We start from the raw sequence: 9,731 nt of genomic DNA, 5'->3' as shown, positions 1-9,731 counted from the left end.
TGAAGGTCCGCGGCTCCGAACAGTAGTAAAGGGACCTCTGGCTAATACGGTGGGTTCCGTGTCGGGCTGGTAGCTGAAAACTAGCTTTACTTTGTTGTCTGGGTCAACTTTGCTTGCCAGAGACAGAGAGAGGCGTTGAAAGACTGCTCCAACGGAACTTATTTTTTCCGGAGGAAAACGAACACAGTGTACAGTTGAGTCTTAATAGCTTACTTACAAATGGCAGAGGTGTGGACTCGAGTCACATGACTTGGACTCGAGTCAGACTCGAGTCATTAATTTTATGACTTTAGACTTGACTTGAAAAAAGGTTGTAAGACTTGTGACTTGACTTGGACTTTTACACCAGTGACTTGGGACTTGGATTGGACTTGAACCTGTTTACTTGAAAAGACTTGATATTTTACCCAAATCTAAAATTTAACATACATATTATATAAAAAGTGCGGACCATTAATTCACTTTATTCATTCATTCATTCTTACCACACTCCGTATGTATGTGAGCGTGGGCTGTAGCACAGCCAATCAAATTAACCAGATTTGAAAAAAACAAGAACAAAAACGCTCGAGCCAAAAATGCTCCCAAGAGTAATTTCTTTCGGGTACATAAACTACGAAGTAGTCAACAAAAAACGAAATGCATATGCAAAACATGCAAGAAGCGAATCACAGACGGAGATGGAACAACTTCCAACTTTGTCCGACATTTGAAGTTGCATAAAGAACGGTAGGTGGTGCTTTTTTTTTTTTTTTGCTACGATGAGACAGCTGACTTAGCTAACTTCATCTTATTAGCAAATGTTCTTCGGGCTACGTTGATGATACTGTTTGGCTTTAACAGGTATGATATGTTTGTCATGCTATTTTAAATCCGGTCCTGCAAGCGCATCCAAGAATAACATGCAACTTGTTAGCTCAGAATTGTTGGTGAATGGTGAGCAGGGTCCGTTTCAGAAAGTGGGTTCTATAGCTGTACTCAGTCTCTCTCCGTCTCCTCCCCATCATTAACCCCGTAGATTTAACCCAGTTTAGACTGACAAATATTTATTTTACCATCACATCACAATTCAAAATCACTGTGTTTAATTTGCAATTAGTGTATGGTCGTGTTTAACTTTTGCATGTCTGAGCCAGGGAAAATTTTTTTTTTTGGTTAGAAAATCTGGCCCACCTTAGTGTGTAATTGAGTAGTCCTGCTATACATGGCCTTTTTCTTCTGTCATTTATGTCAATACATCAAATAAAATACTTTGATCTTATATTATTAGCTGTTGTTTATTTGCAAAGGTTATTCTCAACAGGGATGCTAGACAAAAACGGCGTTTTCTACAGACAGCCTAGCATACGCTCTCCACTTGCGAGTGAAAAAAGAAAAAGAAAAAACACCCCTTCCCTATTGGTGTTAGAGTTTACCATGTCAGCCAATCAAAGAAATGATAAGGCAACATGTGACATTTGGTTGTTTAGGGAGAAGGGGAAGTTTTTAGGAGTGACACCCGCGACGGAAAGCGGGCGAGCGAAAGAAAGAGAGAGAGAGAGAGTTTTCATATGTGAGACATTAGTGACGTTTAGCGTGTTTGGAGGCTGTAGTTAGTTTGTTGTGTAGTTATTGTTTTGTATTGTGTGTCGGTTAGACTGCTGAATTTCATATTTGATCTAAAAAAGCTGTCAAAGGCAGATTCCAGTGTAAACGCTGTCTCCACATAGAAAACTGGACTGTTGCACCTCCAGTTGTCAGACCTGCAGGGTTTAGGCCTGTGGTGTTCTCCTCTGTCTTATACTGAACACAAACTACATTTTTTGGACTGGCACAAATAATTTGTGTGCCTTCTTATTTGATGCAGCACACCTGATTGTTCTGTAAATAGATTTAAATGGTTATATAAAAACGCCTGAGGTCTTGGCTGCATTTTTAGGTAAATAGTACCATATAACTTTGTTGTTTGCAAAACTTGTGCATAATTTTTTAGAAATGTACAATTTCTATTTGCATTTCAAGTTATGAAAATGATTCGTTAAACATGTAAAAAAATATAACTTTTTTCTACTCGGATTCTGAATTTTTTGTCTGAATTTAGATCAACTGTGCTAATATAGTATACCAAAATGAAAAAAATAACTCAAATTTCAGATATTTGAGGTTGTGCTGTAAATAATGATACCAAACAAGGCAAGAAAAACATATTTTAAAGGTGAAATATAGAGCTAAAATCAAAAGTAATCAAGAACGGCCAATTATACCCGGGACCCCAAAGGGTTAAAAAAAAGACTTGAAAGGACTTGAAATTCAAAGTTTCGGACTTGGGACTTGACTTGAAAGTTGTCTGTCTTGACTTGCGACTTGACTCTGACTTGCTTGACTTTACTTGAGACTTGACTTGTGACTTGAGGATAAAGACTTGGGACTTACTTGAGACTTGCAAAACAATGACTTGGTCCCACCTCTGCAAATGGGCTCGTCAGGCACTCTTCTTGGCTGCAGTGGTTATTATATTTACATGCTTCCAGCTCCCGTTTTTGCTCCGTGACAGCTCGGACTTTTCCTTTCTCTCCCTCCCTCGCTCACAGACACATAACGTGTATGGTAGTCCATTCTCGCTGCGGCACGGACTACACTGCCCATGAGGCTACATTCTTTAGGGCCATGCCTGTAGCATTCTGCCTTTTAGCTTAGCACAACAACAACAACAAAAAAGCGCTGTCTCACCCAGGAAACACGCAGAGAGAGAGCGCGTCACCCTGTAACCATGGCAACCGTAACGCTGCCGCCTGGAACAACATTACGTAAGCTGTGTCCAAATTCATGGGCTGCATCCTCCTGAGGACGCATTTCAGCTGTAAAACTCAGAAACCAGTCTTACTTGTTATCATCTATCGTCCACCTGGGCCTTACACAGAGTTTCTCTCTGATTTCTCAGACTTTTTATCTGATTTAGTGCTCAGCTCAGATAAAATAATTATTGTGGGTGATTTTAACATCCATGTAGATGCTAAAAATGACAGCCTCAACATCGCATTTAATCTGTTATTAGACTCAATTGGCTTCTCTCAAAATGTAAAAGAACCCACCCACCACTTTAATCACACTCTAGATCTTGTTTTAACGTATGGCATAGAAACTGAACATTTAACAGTGTTTCCTGAAAACCCTCTGCTGTCTGATCATTTCCTGATAACATTTACATTTACAATAATTGATTACACAGCAGTGGAGAGTAGACTTTATCAAAGTAGATGTCTTTCTGAAAGTGCTGTAGCTAAGTTTAAGAATATAATCCACCCACTGTTATCATCTTCAATGCCCTGTACCAACATAGAGCAGAGCATCTATCTGAACGCTACTCCAACAGAGGTCGATTATCTTGTTAATAATTTTACCTCCTCACTACGTACGACTCTGGATACTGTAGCTCCTGTGAAAACTAAGGCCTCAAATCCAAAGTCCCTGACTCCGTGGTATAATTCTCAAACACGTAGCCTAAAGCAGATAACTCGTAAGCTGGAGAGGAAATGGCGTGTCACAAATTTAGAGGATCATCATTTAGCCTGGAGAAATAGTTTGCTGCTTTATAAGAAAGCCCTCCACAAAGCCAGAACATCTTACTATTCGTCACTGATTGAAGAAAATAAGAACCCCAGGTTTCTCTTCAGCACTGTAGCCAGGCTGACAAAAAGTCAGAGCTCTACTGAGCCAACAATCCCTTTAACGTTAACTAGTAATGACTTCATGAACTTCTTCACAAATAAAATTTTTATCATTAGAGAAAAAATTATCAATAATCATCCCACAGATGTAATATTATCTACAGCTACTTTTAGTACCATCGATGTTAAGTTAGACTCTTTTTCTCCAATTGATCTTTCTGAGTTAACTTCAATAATTAATTCCTCCAAACCATCAACATGTCTTTTAGACCCCATTCCTACAAAACTGCTCAAAGAAGTCCTGCCATTAATTAATGCTTTAATCTTAAATATGATCAACCTATCTCTAATAATCGGCTATGTACCACAGGCCTTCAAGGTGGCTGTAGTTAAACCTTTACTTAAAAAGCCATCTCTAGACCCAGCTGTCTTAGCTAATTATAGGCCAATCTCCAACCTTCCTTTCATATCAAAAATCCTTGAAAGAGTAGTTGTCAAACAGCTAACTGATCATCTGCAGAGGAATGGCTTATTTGAAGCGTTTCAGTCAGGTTTCAGAGCTCAGCACAGCACAGAAACAGCTTTAGTGAAGGTTACAAATGATCTTCTTATGGCCTCTGACAGTGGACTCATCTCTGTGCTTGTCCTGCTAGACCTCAGCGCTGCATTCGATACTGTTGACCATAATATCCTATTAGAGCGATTAGAACATGCTGTAGGTATTACAGGTACTGCACTGCAGTGGTTTGTATCATATCTATCTAATAGACTCCAATTTGTACATGTAAATGGAGAGTCCTCTTCAGACACTAAGGTCAATTATGGTGTTCCACAGGGTTCAGTGCTAGGACCAATTCTATTTACATTATACATGCTTCCTTTAGGCAGCATCATTAGAAGACATAGCATAAATTTTCACTGCTATGCAGATGACACGCAGCTCTATCTATCCATGAAGCCAGGTATCACAGACCAATTAGTTAAACTGCAGGAATGTCTTAAAGACATAAAGACCTGGATGGCCGCTAACTTTCTGCTTCTTAATTCAGATAAAACTGAGGTTATTGTACTCGGCCCTGAAAATCTTAGAAATATGGTATCTAAGCAGATTCTTACTCTGGATGGCATTACCTTGGCCTCCAGTAACACTGTGAGAAACCTTGGAGTCATTTTTGACCAGGACATGTCCTTCAACGCACATATTAAACAAATATGTAAGACTGCTTTCTTCCATTTGCGCAACATCTCTAAAATTAGAAATATCCTGTCTCAGAGTGATGCTGAAAAACTAGTTCATGCATTTATTACTTCCAGGCTGGACTACTGTAATTCTTTATTATCAGGATGTCCTAAAAACTCGCTGAAAAGCCTTCAGCTAATCCAAAATGCTGCAGCAAGAGTACTGACAGGGACTAGAAAGAGAGAGCATATTTCTCCTGTTTTGGCTTCCCTTCATTGGCTTCCTGTTAAATCCAGAATTGAATTCAAAATCCTGCTCCTCACATACAAGGTCTTAAATAATCAGGCCCCATCTTATCTTAATGACCTTGTAGTACCATATCACCCTATTAGAGCACTTCGCTCTTGCACTGCAGGCCTACTTGTTGTTCCTAGAGTATTTAAAAGTAGAATGGGAGGCAGAGCCTTCAGTTTTCAGGCCCCTCTTCTGTGGAACCAACTTCCAGTTTGGATTCGGGAGACAGACACTATCTCTACTTTCAAGATTAGGCTTAAAACTTTCCTTTTTGCTAAAGCATATAGTTAGGGCTGGACCAGGTGACCCTGAATCCTCCCTTAGTTATGCTGCAATAGACGTAGGCTGCCGGGGATTCCCATGATGCATTGAGTTTTTCCCTTCCAGTCACCTTTCTCACTCACTATGTGCTAATAGACCTCTCTGCATCGAATCATATCTGTTATTAATCTCTGTCTCTCTTGCACAGCATGTCTTTCATCCTGTTTTCCTTCTTTCACCCCAACCGGTCGCAGCAGATGGCCGCCCCTCCCTGAGCCTGGTTCTGTCGGAGGTTTCTTCCTGTTAAAAGGGAGTTTTTCCTTCCCACTGTCGCCAAAGTGCTTGCTCATAGGGGGTCATATGATTGTTGGGTTTTTCTCTGTATTTATTATTGTGCTATCTACTGTACAATATAAAGCGCCTTGAGGCGACTTTTGTTGTGATTTGGCGCTATATAAATAAAATTGAATTGAATTGAATTGAATTTGTAGACCGATTACGTCACAGCGACGCGCCAAAGGCTGTCCAAATTCGTAGACTCCTCCGAATGCAGCCGACAAATGCGTCCTCCTTTTCCCCGAATTTGAAGGATGGGTCGGGTGTGTCCTTCGTGGCCCACCATATCCCAGACTTCATAGTGCGGCCCAGCCAAACTCCAGTTTCCAACAATGGCGGTCGCTACTAAGTTTTAAAATTACTCTTACTAATCTTTCTGAGTCACAAAATAAACTTTTAACATATTTTCAGGCGAGAAAGTAGCTGTGTAAACATCAAATATCTGCTCGGTTTATCAAGACATCGCATATTTGCAAAAGTGCTTCGACGTTTTCGGAGACGTCTGTTACCCACCAGCCCGATAGGTAGCCGGGAGCTCGAGGGTCACCGAAGCCGCCGAGAACGGCACAACTCCCGGCACATCATTTTCAGATCACCGCCGACTTTCGCTACTCGGGTTAAACGTAATATATAAGTCACTTAGACAACCTAAAAATGATATTGTTTGGCTTTTTTCAGTGTTTTATTTGTTCGTGAGTAAATCGGTTTGGCTGAGATTAAAGTTATTAGATTAGATTAGATAAAATAAAACTTTATTAATCCCCCGGGTGGGTTCCTCCTTGGTTTTTACACCACTGAATAAACGTCAAACAGAAAACTGATTAAAAAGAAGTGTGAGACGGTCGAGAATTTACGCCAGTGTCCTGTTATATTTTAGATAGCAAGGAGCAGACGGCCGAGTTTATTAAACTCCACCGAGACAGCGGTGACGTTAATCAGAAGGCTAGACCGTCCAATTCCACAGCCGTTTACTTCCGGCCTACCCGACCTCCTGAGGACCCGGCCCACGTAGACCGCGAAGGCCGGGTCCTCAGGAGGATGCAGCCCATGAATTTGGACACAGCTGTAGCTGTCAAACAAACCCAAACAGTCCTGACCCGTGACAATATGAAACAGGGAAGTACCGCCGTGTAATCCATTTATTTCAACAAAGTAACTGTATTCTGAATACCACCTTTTTAAACGGTAACTGTAACGGAATACAGTTACTCATATTTTGTATTCTAAATACATAACGGCGGTACATGTATTCCGTTACTCCCCAAAACTGCTTGAGGGGCACTAATACTGAGGGACCGAGTTTCAGAGGTGATCTCTCCCAGCCTCACTTGCTGCTTCCTGTCTGTCAGGAAGCTGGTGATCCACTGACAGGTAGCTGGTGCTTTTTCACTGGGCCATGCTGAGTTTGACACTCTACAGAGAGTCTACCTTTGTGTCATTGCTGTTGTCATTTGCATCATGAACACTTCTACAAGACTGCTGCTGAAATTTTGAGCCATGGGCGTGGTCATGATTCAACAGGAGGGAGCAGTATAGCAGTAGTAAAATAGAAACAGCTGGATCCAATTTCCTTTTAATTATTCTGTGTCAAAACTGTGCCAGGTATGAAGGAACGAGAGTACTGGTGGATTGGTATTTCCTGTGTGGACAACAAAGCATACCTGTCACTCCCAGAAGGTTGGGGAGGACTCAGTACTTAGAACTGAGTGATCACATGGAAATCAACAGATATGCACTCCTGAGGCATATCAATCTTACCAAGGCCCTGGGAACGGCCTTGGCAAAGGAACAGAAGGCAATACGAGCAGAAGGCAATACGAGCCATGGTGTTGCAAAACAGACTGACACTGGACCTGATAACAACATCCCAAGGCGGAGTGTATAAGCTCATTGGTGAGACTTGTTGCACATTTATCCCAGATGGATATTCCACAGGCAGCGACATCTATGAGGCCCTGCAGAATCTAGCAGCACTCCAGAAGTATGTGACCAATCACACGCCAGGAGCCTTAACACAGGATTGGCTCACATGGCTGACTTCTGGACCCTGGTGGCTCATGCTACTGATTTGTTGTTGTATTTGTTGTTTTACTCTCTATGTTTGTTGCGGTGACCTGTATTCTCCCTTACATTAAGAGCATGATACAAAGGATGGTGACTAATACCTTTATCTACTACGTATTAGCCCAGGAAGACCCAGAGAAGGGCATGAAAGATTGTGTTCAAATGAAGTAAGCATTGAAAATGCACCTGCAAGTGATGCTGTACTGATAGTTGACAACACAAGCTTTTAAAATGTCAAACAGGAGGGAAGAATGTTAGGTTTAATGTATGTGTTGTAGGTTGCCATTTAAAAAGCTACACAATGCCATTTAGAAAGCTAGTATGCTTCTGTTTGCTATCTAGGTAACCTACGCATATGACTACGTGCATGACATTGATAAGGGGAACAAGCAGCCTTGAGAAGAACAGATTCTACCAACAACAATCTGGGAGAGCTGCACTCCCATCATATAACCACACACAATGTATAATCGTGCTTGCACAGCACAATCACGCTTGCACAGCACAATCACACTTTGTAACCAGTTATAGTAATTTCTCATCATTAATACAGCAACAAGTTTTATGAATATTCATGTGTGTAACCAATAAAAACAACCTGCAGGGGGAAAGCAAGTTGAAGTGGGTTGGAGACAACTGCTTCCCTCTCACGAGTGAAAACTTGAGCTCTGTGTGACCTCTTTCCTGAGTGAGTTTCTGTTTATCCAGCAATATCAGGGGTAAAACTCTGACACTGGGGGCCACCGCTCTAAAAGATCTATCTCCTCTGGTCTTAAAACATGTTTGTGGGACTACCAACAGCATTTGATTAGATGATCCCAGGCTGCGAGAGGGAGAGTGTAGTTCTAAAAGATTAGAAATGTAGACAGGGGCATCACAATTCAATGTTGTTGGCATGACATTGTTTATATAATGTTGATCATTTCTTTATTTTGGTCCATGTCATCATTGTAAATTCTTTAAGCTGTACGTTATTTATGTTATGTTATTTTGTGTAGTTAAAGTTATGGTGCTTTTATTTTGAAAGTCAAGCTCACTTACAAGTTGCGCTTTTAAAAGGAGAAAAACAACCGTAAGCACGCAGCAAGAATGAGCCCGTAATGTTCTTTACTGAATGTCATGTTAAGTGGAATGGACTATAAGGAAACCTCAGAAGAACGGTGACTAATTCCTTTTTTGCATCACGCAGCCAGCGAGGTATTTGTTGATTTATCTTTTTTTTGTTGCATCTTTTTTTTTTGTTATCTAAAAAGGACGACACAGCTTTTCTTGTGCTCTTCTGAATAGAGACCTCTGTTGTGCCCTGAATTTGCTGAAGCTATTCTCTCAAGTTTAATGGTTACAGCTCACAACATTCCTATTACCTCTGGTACCACTGTGGAGACACATCTTACATCCTACTACAATGTGCTTGATAGACTGCAGGACATCTTTGCACAGCCAGCTTATCCAGTTCTGTCAGCTATGTTAGACTCCTGCCTCTATGTGCTTAGAGCCTATTCTTGTGCTGCTGTCATTAGTGCCTCTGTGCTGTTCTTTAGGCCAACCTTTTTTAACCACTGGTTGGATTTCCTGATGTCATCACCATCTGCAGCCGCCTAAAGTACTTTTGGAGAAAAATTCTCAGGGAACCAGATGAACTTCTCCAAGAACTTCTCCATCATCCTGGATCATGGCTCTGACACCCAATAATCCTTTTTCTCCCTCTGTCCATTAATCATAGAGCCTCAAGATGCTGCACTTCAACTGGACACCGCAGGGCATTGTGAGCAGTTTTTTCACCTTGACATCAGTGGCATATATCCCCTTCCATGCCCAGCTCTGACCCTTGGGATGTATGTATTGAAGGCTTGGATCTTATCCCTACCATTCCCCTGGCTTCTCAACCACTGCTTTACATTTTGGAGGTATTTGGTTGTGGTTGTGGTGCTTTTCCAGACTTGTGCTGT

The sequence above is a fragment of the Oreochromis niloticus genome, linkage group LG11 (assembly GCF_001858045.2).
Source record: "Oreochromis niloticus isolate F11D_XX linkage group LG11, O_niloticus_UMD_NMBU, whole genome shotgun sequence".
NCBI classification, from domain to species: Eukaryota; Metazoa; Chordata; class Actinopteri; order Cichliformes; family Cichlidae; genus Oreochromis; species Oreochromis niloticus.
This window is presented reverse-complemented; position numbering follows the sequence as displayed.